General features: G+C 36.6%; 1 protein-coding gene across 1 annotated transcript in view; it reads left to right on the top strand.

Annotated features, from left to right (window-relative positions):
* Nucleotides 1-10,325: 10,325 nt before the first annotated feature.
* The window catches only part of LOC108578527, a 149,512-nt gene continuing 142,606 nt past the window's right edge, over nt 10,326-17,231 (top strand). Inside the window, 1 exon segment of the mRNA XM_017941880.1 lies at nt 10,326-10,365. The gene's annotated coding sequence lies outside the window, so the exon portion shown is untranslated.

The raw sequence follows: 17,231 nt of genomic DNA on the forward strand, positions 1-17,231 counted from the left end.
GGATGCCGCGTGTGAGGCGATCGTAATTATTTTTTCAACACACAAACGAGGACGAAAGCGAAGCAAAGGGACGAAAGGAAGAAGAGTGAATTATTAACGCACGCGGAGGTCAACGATGTGCATCCAAGTGTCTGTTGATGCAGCTTAGCCCCTTTTCCTCTCGGTTTCTTCTCCATTCTTCCTTCGTACCTTTTTTAAACGGACATATAGTACACACGTGAATTCTTCGAGATGCAAAGAAGAAACAGCACGCTCGAGGGCGCAATCAGATAATAGTCTGATCGATCACACTTTTTCCCTCTTTTCACACATTTCTAGCTACAGCTTCCTCGACTGTTTAATTATTACGTCATTAAACGCGTAACTCTTTGCGTGTATACATTTGTTTCGTTCGAATGTGTAGTGTTCAGCTTGTGAAACGCGTGCTCCATAATGGTGCAGATAAAAGGAGAATACTATTAACACTTTGACTGCCACGTTGGTCATATATGACCGGCCACGGTTTCTCCTGTGACGCCACGGTGGTCATTGGTGACCGGAGCGCTTGATCCATTGGGTAAGAATGTTGTCTTATATCATCAATTTATTATTATTTTGCCATTATATGCTTTCAATAATAAAAATACTCCCGTGGCGTCCTGAGCGAAACATGTGATTTCGGCGTGGCAGTCAAAGTGTTAACCCTTTGCACTCGAGGCCTTTTTCGCTCGGGCGAACCAGCAACTCGAGACATTTTGGCGGCATGTTTGGTGAATTGCTTACCTCTAACTCAGAATGATTACACATACAAATTAATGTATAAAACTTTTACATTTTAACATTTTATCTATTTTTACATGTCTAAGAAGAAAATTTCTTAGTATGATATTTTATAAAGCAATTGCCAAGATGCATCCCCGGCTTGTCGGGGCACGTATTGCAGTAATACGTTGTCTGGTGTCTTTTGCCGGGCTCATTTCATCGAGAGCAAACCCTGCAATCCTTCCTATTTCCTGTTAGAATGACATGCAGTTTTCCATTCAAACGGATATTTTCGAAACAGGAGGTTGAAGTGGAATCCCGATCACGAGTCTGGCGAAAATCTCCACTCAATTGCTCAAATAAGGTTTTCACGTATCGCAGATGACTAATCGGCTGTTCTTTTCTCTGTTTTTTTACTGTTTTATACAGAATATATGAATTGATTAAACATATTTCTAGACCCCAAAAAAATAGTTTTCGCCACCATTTCAAGGATTGTTGAGGCGTATTGGTCGGCACGATCAACGCCGCCCATATATTTTATATAGTTTATTATAACATTGGGTTTTTTCACATTCACTTCAACATCACCTCGTAAAATTCTTTTTACAGGAGTCAATCCTGCATTATCCCAATTGGTTAGACATGTTACGACCCTCTTGTCTTTCCATGCTATAACTAAGGTATTGCCTTTCCGGTATGCTACTGTAGATTTGTTACAAAATTTTGGTTTTTTTTACAAGATTTTGCAAATTTTTCCTATTTGTTAGGATCGTCCCGGTCAAATGGCATTACAGTTTCCGTAATTCTTCTGCCAAGATATAACTTGTGTAATATCTGTCTGTGAACATGTGATGTCCCTGAGCACCAGGAATTTTCTCCAACAACACTGTGTAAAGATGCAACGGTATTCTTGTTGATACCGGAAGGTCGGGTCTTATCAGTTTCTCAGTCGTGAATGTTCCATAATAGGGTACAATGCCACAAATATAGCCCGTATTTGAGTCTGCTAACGTATAGACCCTAATACCCCATTTGGTCGGTTTCTTCGGGTTATAAGTAATGAATGATATTCGACCTTTAAATTTGATAGTTGACTCATCCACACAAATTTGTTCTCCCGGCGTAAAATAGTTCAAGAATTTTGAATTGATATAGTCCAGGAAGCAGAAAATTACTATTGAAAAATTATGGAAAAGGAGATCAATTTTGTACTGGAAACAGTGGGATAGAAGAATATTAAGCTTGTGTTGATAATCTGCCTTTAGTAATGCAAATCTTACGTTAATCTGGAGAATTTAGAATGCTTACTTTCTGTCTGAATTCTTTCAAAACTTCAAACCACTGAAGTCTCATTAACGGATCTGAGGATAAGGGGAATTTAAAGTTGTAATAAATTAAATCTCTTTAATTTGAAGTGTTGTTTTTGCAATTGTGAAAGTAGAATGAAAATTATGGTGTCGAATTTCTGAACTTACTTGGACAATTTTATCTAAATTTAATTATAATCTTCTAATTAGTTATTTTCTACTATTTATATTCATTTCTTATATTCCTGGATAAAAGAGAAAAAAATTTTGAAGGTTTAGTTATAGAAGTTTTGATTGCAAAAATGCTATTTGTAGAAATATACACTGTCAGCCAAAAGTTTCGAACCACTCATCAATTTTTTATAAATTTGCAATGAATGTAAAATATCTGAAGATTCTGATAATAAAAATTTCTGAAGATTCTTCTGTAGCTTGAAATTCATGGTGGTCTCGAACATTTTTTATAGACACAAACAATAACTAATTTTTCAAAAGATACTTCATTAATAAACGACTTCTCTAATTTTACACTTTAATAAATTTACATATGAATATCCAGAGTTTAATCATTTACAATATGATTTTTGTATCGTTTCTTGTTTATCAATAAATCAATCTCGATTATCAGACGTACACTAATTTTACACTTTTTACAGAATTTTAGAAACTCGGTTAATACCGCTTGTTAAACCACTCATTGATTCCTAAGAATTCTAAAAATGCCTTCACTAATGAAACGCTACTTCTCTTTAATGCACATACGAATTCTAAAAATACCTCGAACAAACTTTCCTTTTCTTACGTTTCAATAAACAATCGCATACTTTGCAACGTTCCAGCCTCTCGATCATTCACTTTGCTACACCGGCTTCGTTAGTCAGGAACGATTAACGTTAATGGCGTCGACTTTATGTAACCGTACATTACGCATCGTCAGACGGTGAAATAATTGCATAAGCGCCGACGAAATGTATCGAAAATTTATAACGGTGCAGTTATAAATCAGTATGGCTCGCAAGAAACGGACGAGTTTATTGTTCCATTATGGCAAACCGTTCGGGCCAATTACGTCTAAAAATGTATTACTACAACGCTCAACCGTGTAATTACTTAGCGGACATAAACGAAAAGTAATAGGCCGTTTCCATTAAGATCAACTTGCGTAAGTCGTGTAAAAATTTGCAGAAAAACGAAGAATAATTACGTTTTTCGGAGCGTTGACCGTAGAACATTTCCATATTACCGTTTAACTCATAATTTATCGTTCATCGATATGAAAAACGTGGACTACAGGGAGAAGGAAACAGTGGACAGGGCATAAAGTGAAGGAAAATACGCGTAAAAGCAATGTATCAAGATATACAATCGAATTGTTTGAAAGTTTCACGTAACAGTCAGGATTTATTGTGATAGATATTGCAATTACTATTCCTGAATCGCCCAGGTTTATCAGCATTCGAGGAGAATAACAATGTTTGTTGGTTTTATTGGGCTGTGAAATAGAGAGTGATTGAGTGTATAGGGTTTAATTGTAAACGTGAATAGAAATCATGGGGAAAATTCGTTTTTTGGAGCATAAGATGTGATTGGTAAATATGGAATTTCTATTGATTCATATGAAACTGTCTAAAAGTTTCTTTGTTTATGGTAAGAATACAATAATCATTGCTAACATTGGCTTGAAGAAGTAACAAAGGACTTCAGTCTTTAAGAAGACATTAGGCAATTATATTGCTGTATTTGTGTATTTCTGAAGAGATGGATTTGCAGCATATTAGAGCAATTGAGGGATCCGGTGCAAGAAGGAGCTATACTACAATAGTAGCGTTGTGAGATATTAAGGCTTTTATGAAAAGTAGTGTTTCAATAGAAATTGCATAATTAAGACAGCTATTTCTTTATTTAAATTTATTTGTATGAAAGTTTATGAAAGTATGAAAATTTTCTGTATGCTTAAATCTGAAAATTGGATTAAAAAAGAAGCTTTACAAAAACTGTTCTTATTATAAAATGTTTTATTTAGGATTATTTTACTTGACAAAACATATTTTTAGACATTTTACTTGTACTAAAGTGTATGGGGAAATTCTGAAGGTAAAATCTTAATTTTCAACATTTTGTGACATATCTCTCTCTTGCATTGGACCCCTCAATTATGTTTCATGAGTTCAAAGGTGGACTTACAATTGCAGTTGAAAAATTTCGTTCTGGTGTGCATAATTTCGAAAATAAAGAATACAGTAAATTCTCCACAAGTGTCAGTCCGCAAGGAACCTAAACCTGACACTTGTAGAGTCAGGGCTACGTTTTCGAGCCTCGCGCCCGCCATTGTAGTTTGCCGAACGTAGACAAGGACAGCGAATAAAAGATAAGGATGAAACGTGTGTCGAGGCAGCCAAGCGATTTAAATACCAACTTTTTTAATTTTACGTTTTTTTATCCCGAAATTTTTCTTAACATATTCATGAGATTTTTCTGATAAAAATGACATCAAACACGACATAATTTGAACAACATTTACTTATTAACACGTTCACTGTCTGGCGTGACAAAATTATATCGTGTTTGATATCATTTTCATCAGAAAAATCTCACCAACATGTTCAAAAAAAAATTTCAGATGAAGAAAGTAAAATTATATTTTTCTATTATGAATTGTCGAGCCGTGAAATCTCGTAAAAGAAACCGAGTGGTGTAGCGTTACACGCTTGACTAACAGCGTGCGAGGATAACATAGCCGTAGGAACATCTACATATAGTGACACTTGTAGAATCCAAACTGACTGACACTTGTAGAGAATTTACTGTACTTATTGTATCTTAAAGTTTTGCAACAGTTAGTGGAATTTGATGTTCAACAAACGACTCTAAAAGTGTCACAAAGATTCAAAATTTGTCAATTATTCTGATTAAATAAAATAGTTATAAAACAGAAATTATTTTCGTTTCATGTGGATCAATATAATATTTTATAAGAATAATAATGTGTTCTATGCATTTGATATTTGATGAAGATACAATGTTTACAATAGGTTGCTGCATAATTTCTGTCCTACACTTCGTTCGTGTAAACAGTCTATCAGTGACTAAATTGGACGAAGAAAATCCAGAATTGACTATCCGTAACATTAGCTGTTCTAGTCTTCATAAAAGTGGATTTATAGTTAAAAATACAACTTGATATCGCATGAACTGTCCCAGAAATATTTACTGGACCACGTCTCTGTCTTTCACTTCGTACTAGACAAATTCAAGTAGATTTTCTGCCTCACCTAGTCACGGTAGATGAAAAATGGGTTTTGTACAATAATGTAATGGGGAAAAGATATTGATCAAAACCAGAACAACGTCCTTCAGAAACTAGCAAGAAGAATTTAACGATAAGAAAAGTAATTTTTTGTGTATGGTAGAACGTGCGTAGAATAATTTATTACGAGCTGCTCAATCCAGACGCAACCATCAACTCTGATTTGTATTGTATTATATGTATATTAGTCCCAACTCCCGTATCTTCACTAAATAGTTCGTTCATCTGCTTCAGCAACTGCTGGAGTGTATTTATTAATTCGATATAAAGATTTAACATTAGTTGAATTTAATAAATATTTTTTATTAATTTCTAGATTAACAATAGTATTATCAGGTGAAAAGAATGCAAAAACTGTTAGATTTATCAGTCAGTTAGATATAACAAAAATTAATCTAACGCCTTCCTAGGAAGTATATATTACTTTTGTATACGTTCGAAGAAATCCGTTTAGCCTTACCACCTCTGTTTAGTAAAGATCTAAATGTTTATGATACCTGACAAAAGGCCCTTCGGTCCCAAGCGGGGTCGTAGACAATATTAGGGCGTTGCGTAGGAGCATTCTAGTCTGTAGAAAAGCGAACCTTCCTTGTGTCTAATAAAAGTTTATAGTTTAAAATAAGGATTATTAATTATTTAACAACCAATAACTCCCATAATCCAATAAAAACTGCAAATTAAACGAGACCATCCCTTGTAAATTAAAAGGCCGCAAGACCACATATAGCGATGGAAAAAACAATATCGAAACTGGAATAAGAACTTATTCCTCATCCACGATATTTGCTGGATCTGGTGCAAGCAGATTTTCACATTATTCGATGACTAGAAAACAATTTAGACTGACAAAAATTTCAATAATTTTGAAGCCGTAGAAAATGCGGTAAGTTCTCTTTTTGATGATAAACCCGAAGATTTGTATGAAAAGGACATACATATGTGGGAAACTGTCGTAAATAATAATGAAAAATACATAATTCGAAGTAAGCATAAGCTGTTTCAAAAAATCGAATTTGCAGGTGACGTACAGTTTGTTCCACAAGAACGTGGACGCGATATCTCTGTGAAAATTAGTTCCTTCTGTAAAAAATTTTATATACACCGAAACTACGTCTAATAAACTAATACGCGTTCAATTAACAGCGTGTCCAATCTCCACCATTAGCGATTATTGCCTGACAACTTAGGTATACCTTCGACGAATTTCTTGGTACATGAGAGTGGTAGAGACCTCCATGTTTCTCGAATGGATGTTTAACGCGTCTTTGGAAAATTGGATTTTCATAAACAGACCAAGCACATCTGATACTTCAAGCCGAAAAAGATGCTTCATCGCTGAATACTACCACTCCATTCGCGATCAACTTTTTCGTGTGCCCACGCCAGCCGACTTTCGTCGTGCTTCCTTGAAAGCAACGGTTTCGATAATGTACTGCTCCATCAAACATTATTTTCTGTCAAGCAATCTTTTAATGTCAAAATCCCTATATTTATGCCCTTTTCACCAAAAAAGCTTGCCCTTTACGCAAGCAAAATGTTGGATTCCTTGAAAATAGCCGGAAGATCACTTTATCTTCCCTTTTCGTGGTACCAATCTCGATCGGGGAGGTTATCGACACATTCAGTTCCTTTATATCGTTGTATCTACTTATTAACGAATTCACGAGATTAATGCATATATTTTTCTTCATTTTTAACACTCATTTTTCGCCCTTTTGGGTGATAACACACGAAGACTGCCTCGAAACGTGTGGCGTACACGGCACTCATCTCGAAAAGGTCCGTATTTCTCAGTAACAAAAACGGTACCAAGAGATTTAAAGCTAATGCGTAACAGAGGGAACTTCATATTTTTATGCTAACACAATCTCTCCCTCAATTGACCTCAAGTTTCGAAAATATCGCGTCCACGCTTTTGTGGAACAGACTGTACATACTCTACCACACAAAAGTTATGCAGCAACTTAATACTAATTACATCGAATATTATTTTAAATATGTCAAATTAACCAACGAACCTAATAATTGTAGTCTATTTAATTATCATTAATTAGTTATTAATTCTTTTCAAAATAAAGTAAATTATCTAGTTGCTGGAAGTGAAGTTCTACAGCGTTTCGTACAGCAGCGATCATAAATCGATGGAAAAGGTCACTCTAACGCCACTGCGGCGCCAAGATTAGGCGAACGAGAATATCCATAGGTGAATAGTGCTCGGGATGAAAGGAAACAGGTTCACGAAGCAAAGGGTTGTCGATAATCCTGTGCGTCCTTCTTTCTAAGAATCATGGTTGCTCGCAAGCTTACCGAACATAGTATGTATTTAGTTTGTCCATGATTGTTAATACTAATGTTCGATACTAATTGGTATTCACACGTGGTGTACCGACAAAAAACCTTTTTGAAGGATCCAAAGATTTCGAAACTATAAATCCTATTTTCGACTGCAGCTGGAGTATACACTCCCGTTCGTAAGTATTACGACACTTATTGAATATGAAACAAACAGTCATTATAAAATTATTAAAATCCTGAAAAATATCAGTCAATCTGGGCAAAACATTGTCACGAAATTGTGTTTGAAAATGAGATTTTTGGGGGTCGTTGAACTTGTCTCGGCAACCCCTTTCCTATAATATAACAGAGGTAGCCAGCTGACTACCTTTGGAAGCCACATTTCAGGAAGGAATATTTGAAAAAGCCATTTATTTATCTTTGATAACAAAACAAACAATGAGAAACTGAAAAATCAGTTCAATTTTTTGCGGCAATAAAAACAATTGTAGCTCTCAATTTAAAAAAAATTCGTAGTATCGTCATGATGCGAAAACCATTAGAAATTAAAAATATCTATTGAAGTAATCGTATTGCGTATAAAAAATAATGAAACTTTGTCCTCTTCCATTTTTCTCACAAATCTATCACTTACGAGAAAAACGTTGGAAGTGAACAGCGCGAACACCCTGTATATTTTTACCGATATATGATACTAATTTTAGCTAAGAAATGTAATTTAAATCGTATAATACTTTCAGTACGAACATAACGGATGTCCTAATATTTATAAACGGCAGTGTGCCTTTGTTCTCTCGCGAATGTCATTCCAATCTATAATACTAAAAATTCTAACATCTCGTACCACCTTGAGACGCTTCTGACTAGGTATACGCTGATTGGCTGACGATCAACAATTTCAATTACCAATCAGCGTGTCTAATAGTGCCGCCAACGCCCCTCCAGTGTGCTCTTTCTTGAAAGGGTGGCAGACGGTCACGGTGCAGATGGACGAAACTTGGCAACCCTACGGAAATTCGTCCAGGTTGCCTCTTCGGTGAGCAAAACGTTACAAAAGACGTATCCTTCGGAAACTCGTGGTTTATGAAATGTCCTTAAGCTATTTAACAAGCACAACTTTCTAAAAATGCGACAAAATAAGTCTGCCTTTCCTCGGTAAGATGGACTGTGACACATGCAAGTAATAAAAGAGAATCCGAAACTCAAAAGCAGTTGTTCGTTGCGGTTGTACCATAAACCGTGCCTACGAGGCCTGAGCTGGATTAGTTGCAAGAAGCATCATGAAATGGCACGTTCAAGTTGCGACTAATAGTTGAAAAAATGACAAAATCACGATTAAAAAGATCTGACCAAGTAGGGTTGAAGGGATTAAATGTAAAAAATGAGAAGACAATGATTTGCGATAGGGAAAAACGTAAATCGGAATTGTACTCAATAATTTGCAATGTACATGTTGCGATATGTGTTACTTCAACACGTTTGTAGCTACAATTAGCTACAGTTTGTTAAATTGAAATGGAATGATTTTAATAAATGTTGATTATTAGAGAAGAAATTTTTCATGTTGCATTTTACAGAAGAAATAAGTACATTTGTTATGTAAGATTGAGATTTAATACGTCATATGAAAATGAACTTCTTAAATTGAAAGAGCACTACACGAAAAACATTTACACTTTTCCGGAGAAAAATAAATAAGTGAAAGGAAACGTATGAATTGCTTCAAATATTTCTTTCACATATTTTAACGTCACAATTCAGGCCCAAACAGGATTAATTCATATTAAAAAAAAATAATTCATATTCAAAAAAAAAGAAAATTACAATTTAACTCAAAGCAAAATTCATTCATATTAAAGAAAAATTTCCTCTTACGCCACTGTAATTTCCATTTACAAGACCGTACAATCCTTCCCTTAAAAACATCAAACAAAGAAAAGAAAAAACCTGAATCATTTCAAATCCCCCTTCCACAGCTCCCAACACCACAATTCTTTCGAATTAAATAAAAATCCTCTCTTACGCCACTGTAATTATCATTCACAAAACCCTACAATTCCCCATCCTCCAAAACATCAAACGAACAAAAAGAAAAAAGAATCCGAACCATTTCAAATCCCTTTTCCATAGTCCCCAAACGTCACAATTCGACCCACCATACAATTTATTCACATAAAAAAGTCCCCCCTTACGCCACTGTAATAAACACCGGTCGAATCAAGTGTCAGGTGAGGTGCTGCCACCTGAGCAGGAAAATCCGCAGGTGAACGAATCGGCTGTATAGAGGAATCGTCGTCGTGAAAACGAACAGGTCCACGTAAGAGGGTTGTCGGTTATTCCCCCCACCACTTTGCCAGTCAGCCAGCAGTGGGGGACCGTCCACGCATGCGCAAAGTGGTCTGGGTCCTGTGGCCGAGCGCAGCGGCCAGCTCGAGGGCCCAAAGTGTGTTTCCATCGCGAGGGAAGGCCTCGGGTCGCGCTCGTCTCGTCAGCGTCCGGTCAGTCCGCGTTTTCCCGCGTTTCTTTCGCCCCGTCGTTGATTTTTCGTCCCGAATTCGTTCGTTTTGAGCGGTACTCGCGCGAGTGTACACGTGACCCACGGGATATCAGGGACTTGACGGTGCTTATTGAACGCGTCCTCGAGGATCCAACAACAATCGTTGTGTTTACCAGTGTGCTAAGTGTCATGGGGATATAGGAACACCGGCGAGGGTAAGTTTTGAATGTCCTTCAAGCGATAGCTTCGTCGAAATGTTGTTTCTTAGTCAGTGATTGGAATCAAGTGAGTAAGAAGTAGGTTGAACATAAGGGGATGCGTTTCCTCTGATTCACCGGGTACAGGGAAAAAAAGTGAAGAATTTTTCTTAAGGTACGAACTTTAATTGCACGGAGTGGGTGTTACCTTTACGCTTGTACCATTAGAGAAACGAGTTACGGTATAGGAATGTATTTCATTGAATTTCCCTGTGCAAATGAGCTACGCCGTAACAAAGAAGCTGGCTCGTAGGAGCAGTGACCGGTGATTCGAATGCACGATGCACTGATAATGCCGTGATCTTCGCCTCGAACCGGCCTTTGTTCGCTGCCGATGTTACATAAAAATGCAAAGTGCGTTAGATTAGACAGCCCGTAGGAAGGTATCTCTCCCTGCATGGAATAATTAATTCAAGTGTAAAAATAGCGGATCTCCTGTAACCGGGAATCTTCGTCGGGGTTGAAACGTCAAGACAAATGGTACACGGTAAAAAATGAATCATGCTCATGAATAGTTTCCTCTCTGATTAATATTCATGGGGCGATATTATAGTCGTTGTAATAGAAGAGTGTCACAGATCTTTTAATACCACTTTAAATGCAACGATGCATTATTCTCAGCTATAAAATTTCTAAAGAATCCAACAACGAAATTTCACAATCGATAGTAAAAGTATATTAAACCAAATCCCTTCCTTTCTCGAACAATGGACAAAAAATATTCATCCAGCTGCATGAAACTCACTTTCGAGTTTATGCAGGCTAATTACGCCCCTAAGGGCTCATTAATTCGTTCATTAATCCGACGGACAGGAAACTGATCGGCGTATAAGCATCAATGGTTAATTAACAAGTGATCCTGGTGAATCGTTGACTCAGACGAAAGCATGAATGAGATTTTAACATGACTGCGAAAACAAACCATGGGTGCTTTAGCGCCAGCCATTGCCGTGTAGGTTAGCCAGGCAATCGGACGATCGGTTAGGGCATTTGAAATTGTGATTCCAGGCGTGTCCGTGTGGAGGGAAGGTTAGGACGAACGGACGGACGTGTTCCTCTCTACGTGAGCCTCCGTACAGATCGAATCGCGCTAGGCTAATACGCCGCGTTGCGGCTAGTTGCATCCACGAAGGAATCTTAAGTATCCTCTAAGTGTCCTGGGGCCTCTTGGGGAAAGAGCTTGGCGATGCGTGGACTCGAGGGGAATTATCGTATCGGGACTCGAGGAGCAATTACTGGAATAGAGGCTTATGTATTATATTTTGTAACATTCGAGTTTGTTCGAAGATATGAAAGTATGTAATGGATAGAAGAGTATAGTGGAGCGTTGTTGATTGCATTGGAAATTTAAAATTAGATTCTGAGACTGTTGCAGTACATTTCTGGGAAAATTCAATTTTTTCCTTTTGTTTCCTATTGGGAGTTGCGTTGGAATTCAAATAACGCAATAAGTTGGTGAAGTTTCGAATTGCACGACAAATAGGAAATTAGACTGTGAGATTGTTGCAGTAAATTTTTAGGAAGATTCGTTTTTTTAGGAAGATTTCGTGTTACGTATTTTTTAATATTTCAGTTTGTTGAAAAATACAGTAGTGCGTAATAGATAGAAAGGTATAACGTAGTGTTGTTGATTATATTGAAGAGGGAAATTGGATTCTGAGATGGTGAAGTACAGAAAAATGAATTTTTTTGTTTGGAGTTCAACAAGCACAATAAGTTGGTGGTGAATGTAAAATTAGATTCTGAGACTGTTACAGTAAATTTTTAAGAAAATTCATTTTTTTTTTGTTTACAGTTGGAGACACATGTCTTCCTTTGAATTTCCTGGAAAATATGATAATTTAACAAGTCGGTGGTATTTCTAATTACATAACACGTGTAAAATTTGATTTTGGTATTCTTAGAGTAGGTTCTTAACAAAATTCATTTTTGTTAATTAGTTCAATTACTTAATGCGATTCAATATGTAATGCTGTGTTGAAGTTGTTAGTGGTCGGGTTATGATTCATTGAACAAAAACCATTTCTTGATTGGAAACTTTTCTTATTTGCAGAGTCAGTCCATTTTCTTCCTTCCTTCAGCAATCAATTTTCATGCTCCTTTTACTTCCTCGTATTTGAAAACAGGAAACATACTTACGTACTCCACCCTACAGAGTGCATTCAAACTTGAGTAAACATACAAAAGTACACAACTTACCTAATTAACAATTATTATTATATATTAAAAAATATTCGACCCTGTTTCCTTCCTAGAAAAGTTTCACTCTCCCTGATTTATTACTCGAACACCAAATAATCAGGCTGCTTCAAAATCACACGCTCTTGAATGAACACACAAAAATACACAACTAACCCAATCGACAATTATTATTACACCATAAACATTACACAATGAAAATCAGTGGAAAGGTATTTAGCCTTGTTTCCCCCCCACAAAAAATTCCACTTCCCCTGATTTATTATTCGAACAGTAAATAATCGACAAAACGGGCAGAAGCAAAAGTTTCCTCGCCATTCAGGCCCACACCATTATTCATCAATCGTGTTCCTGGTGAAATTTCGCCAAGCTCCGGCTCGAGGCCGGTCCACAGCTCGCTCAATCGTCTCTATGTATTTTGCATATGAGATCGAAAGTGTGTACGTGATGCACACGCGACGAGGGATAAGTGAGGGAGTGTTGGTCACGTTCACGCGTGTATGGGTAGCCATGAAATGCAGTCGAACCGGCTGTAGAAGACGCGTGCACCGTGGCCAAGCCGGACCCATGAGCTTCGTGGGTCCAGGAGACACGCTGCTTGCGGATTTTTTAAAGATCCTCCTTGTTACGAATCGGAAACGTGGCTGAAACGTAAATAAAAGATCCGCGGTTCGCCTTGATGTTTGGAATTCCGTCGACGTACCTGCCTGACTGTACACAAGTCACGAGGAAAATGGCTTTCGTCGAATTCATCAGAGGAAATATCCTGAAGAATTGATAGTTTGCTCACGACGTTTACTTTTCTCGTTTCTTCTCCTTGCCTATCTGAAGTTTCTACGGTGATGTTTTCAATGGAAAATTTGGCAGCTGCTGAGATTGAATTAGGTGTATGGATTTGATAGAGAGGTTTTAATGTCTTCATTAGCTTAATTGTTTTAAGGGGGTGCACCACGCTGATGCGTGTAAAAAGAGGTGAAGTTTGGGAATTTTTTTTATAGGTAACTACTAAATAAAAAGCTTCAATTTTTTCGGAAAATATAAACGTAACTTTCCGCTTCTTTCTCCAATTTTTAAAACGCAAGAATGTTACAAAATGCTAGAACATCGTTAGCTCATCCCCGACAAGGATTGGAACGTACAAAATAACAAATTCTTTTTGATTTATAAATAAACATGTATTACTCACAATGTAACGTAGGCTTCGATAAAACGGTTAGGATGAATAAATTATACTATTTCTAGAGCCCTATGTAGCCCATGAGACATTCTAACTTTGCTCAAAAGATGAAGAACATGTGAAGCTCGGAATATTTCAAAACACCATGAAAAATGAAGAATTGGTAGATAGGACATTTTAGTTACTGAGGGTAGTTTAGGTATTTCACATGGTGTTTCATAGTTAGAAATAGGAAATAATTTGGTACGGTGTATGAAGTTTTAATAAATTAAGATTGACGTCTTGTAAGTGATATTGACGTAAAGAATAATGAATCGTGTACTCGTTCAAGGATTATACTAGCACTGAGTGAAGGATACTTCAATGGTTGTAACAGAGTACAAACCACAAATCATTCTATACATCAGAATTTTTCTTATTCTGGACACCTTGTGTACACATACAGTATAATTACAATATTTTGATGAAATTATCAATACTTAAATGCATTTATGTACATGACATCTCAAGCATTGTAAATACATCTACTATATACAGCATAATTTTTATAAGTTACAGTTTGATGGAGACACCTAGTAGACTACAATATTTTAATAATATTTTTGAAACAACCTTTGCATCAAATGTATTATAATTTTCTATTTCATTTAATGTAATAATTAGTTCCATAGTTTAGTTTCAGACACCGTGTATATTCCACTAGTTTTAACCTCGGTAATCTCACAACCAAACTTAATCCTCATCAGAACTTACGAATAAAACAAAACTCACTCCAAGTGTAACGAAGTACTCTTTCACGAGTTTCTTTACAATTATTCATAACCTCAAGCAACCTATCTTTCATACCTCTTTGCAGCAAGATTTGGTCAAATTAATTTTTCAAATTTAAAAGCACATTCTATTTTTACCAAAATTTTGTGAAATTTATTTTCAAAATTAAGTTATTAATTTGAATGTTATAACTTTTAAAGAAGCTTGTGAAAGGGTATTTCATTACGCTTGAAGTGAGTTTTGTTGTATTCTAAGTTCTGATGAGGATTGAGCTTGGTTGTGAGGTTACTGGGGTTACAACTAGTGAAATATACACAGTGTCTGAAACTAAACTGTGGAAATTATTACACTACATGAAATAGAAGATTGTATTTAAATTATTAATTTTACAAAATTCGTTAAGAGTATTTCCCTTTCTATAGAAATATTCTTCGACCAAATTTTCAAATTTTAAATCTCCACCGTTTTTATCAAAATATTGTTCCAGCAAATTTTCAAATTAAAGGTTCCCCGATATTTCCGCTGAAATATTATGAAACTAAATTTCCAAATTGAAAATCTCTGCCCTTTTTTTTATTAAAATACTATTTCACTGAACTTTTCCAATTAGGGATCCTCCACTTGTTACCGAAACATGATTCTACCAAATTTCCAAATTAAAAATCTCCCCTTTCTTCGATAGAAATATTGTTCCACCGAATTTTCTATTTCAAAATCTCTCCATTTCACGGAAATATTATCCGACAAAATTGGCAAACCAAAAATCCCTGCTTTTTCTTCTCAAAGTTTCAACCCCTTGTTCGAACGAAACCTCGTGCAGCCGATTTCTCAAATTCAAAATGTCTTCATTTCCAAACGATTCGTTCCACGTGCGCTCGGTGGCCGTTGTTACTCCTCCCGTGGTTGTGTACGACCACAAAACGACGGAACAGAGGGGAAAGAGAAAGAAAGAGAGGAGGAAGAAGGGGGCGAAAAAAGAACAGATCGACGAAGAAAGGCTCGTAAAGGCGGCGCGGAAAGTCGTTGCACCGCGGAGAGCACTAAGATCCATGATGCTGCGCTACGCAGCGAACAATGGACTCTGACGTCACTCGAGGCTGCACCTGCGACTCTGCCGCACTTGCATGTGCAACGACGAACCACCCTGTGGAGCGTGCGTCGGCCTGCTCGATTTCAAAACGGCCACTGGATCGAAAATAGCTGACTACGTGTGTACCTTGGCGCGCCTACACGTCGCTGTTTATCGAACCGCGAGTTATACGAGCTCGTTGTTGCCTCCAAGGAAGAGAACGAATCTCCCTCTCGCGATTTTAGAACGTTCTCGCGAATTCTCGGAATAATGGGAATCGAGTTTTCAATTTTGAGACTGTTCGAGACATTTGGAGACGAGATATGATTTTTTGAGACTGTGCTACAATTTATGGTACTACACGGGAGATAAACATCGTATGTACTAGTATGTAAACTAGCACATTCCATTTGGTAATATTAAAATTAAAATATCGTATAAATTAACGACCTTTTTGGCATAAAGTTTATTTTTTATAGGGAATGATAAACTCCGTCGATTAATGTATTAAGAAATATATGGTTTTATTAAAAAGAATAAAGTTGACCTTCGTACGTGCTCTACATTTCTACCTACAAAAGAACTTCTGACATCGAATTATGCCACACTCGGAACCATTTAACTTTTGTACGGAACATTTTCCGGTATCAGGAATAGTTTCGGAGATATTCGCAGGGATCGATTTAAGCGAGACACCCTGTATATTCTATTAATGAATGGGATTTATTTGATCTATATCTTCTGATCATAATTTATGATACTGCATTAATAAGTATATGTACAATAAATTTTTAATTACTTATTTTTTGTAGTTTGCCGAACGTAGACAAGGACAGCGAATAAAAGATAAGGATGAAACGTGAGTCGAGGCAACCAAGCGATTTAAATACCAACTTTTTTAATTTTACGTTTTTTTATCCCGAAATTTTTCTTAACATATTGATGAGATTTTTCTGATGAAAATGACATCAAACACGACATAATTTGAACAACATTTACTTATTAACACGTTCACTGTCTGGCGTGAATGTTGTTCAAATTATATCGTGTTTGATATCATTTTCATCAGAAAAATCTCACCAACATGTTAAAAAAAATTTCAGATGAAAAAAGTAAAATTATATTTTTCTATTATGAATTGTCGAGCCGTGAAATCTCGTAAAAGAAACCGAGTGGTGTAGCGTTACACGCTTGACTGACAGCGAGCGAGATAACATAGGCGTAGGACCATCTATACTGACACTTGTAGAATCCAAACTGTCTGACACTTGTGGAGAATTTACTGTACCCTGTGAATTTGTTAGCAACAAATTCGGTCCCCCTCAAAAAAGAACAGTTTTAGTCGACCAATCAGACAACACACCACACTTTTCCACCTCCACACCACGACCACCAATCAGGAAACACTTACAGCCCGTATAAACACCAACACACATTAGCATTGCACTACTACAACACATCGCTCTCTGTACAGTTGAACTAAATATTAATTACGGCATTAATTTGTTATGAGCGCACCGACACTCAGCTCTCACTCGAAATACATTCGAATCGCGAGTTCGAGTATCGTACAATTAGTATAATAATTTTAATATACTTCTATTAATA

Source organism: Habropoda laboriosa, unplaced genomic scaffold, assembly GCF_001263275.1.
Source record: "Habropoda laboriosa isolate 0110345459 unplaced genomic scaffold, ASM126327v1 scaffold38, whole genome shotgun sequence".
In the NCBI taxonomy this organism is placed as follows: domain Eukaryota; kingdom Metazoa; phylum Arthropoda; class Insecta; order Hymenoptera; family Apidae; genus Habropoda; species Habropoda laboriosa.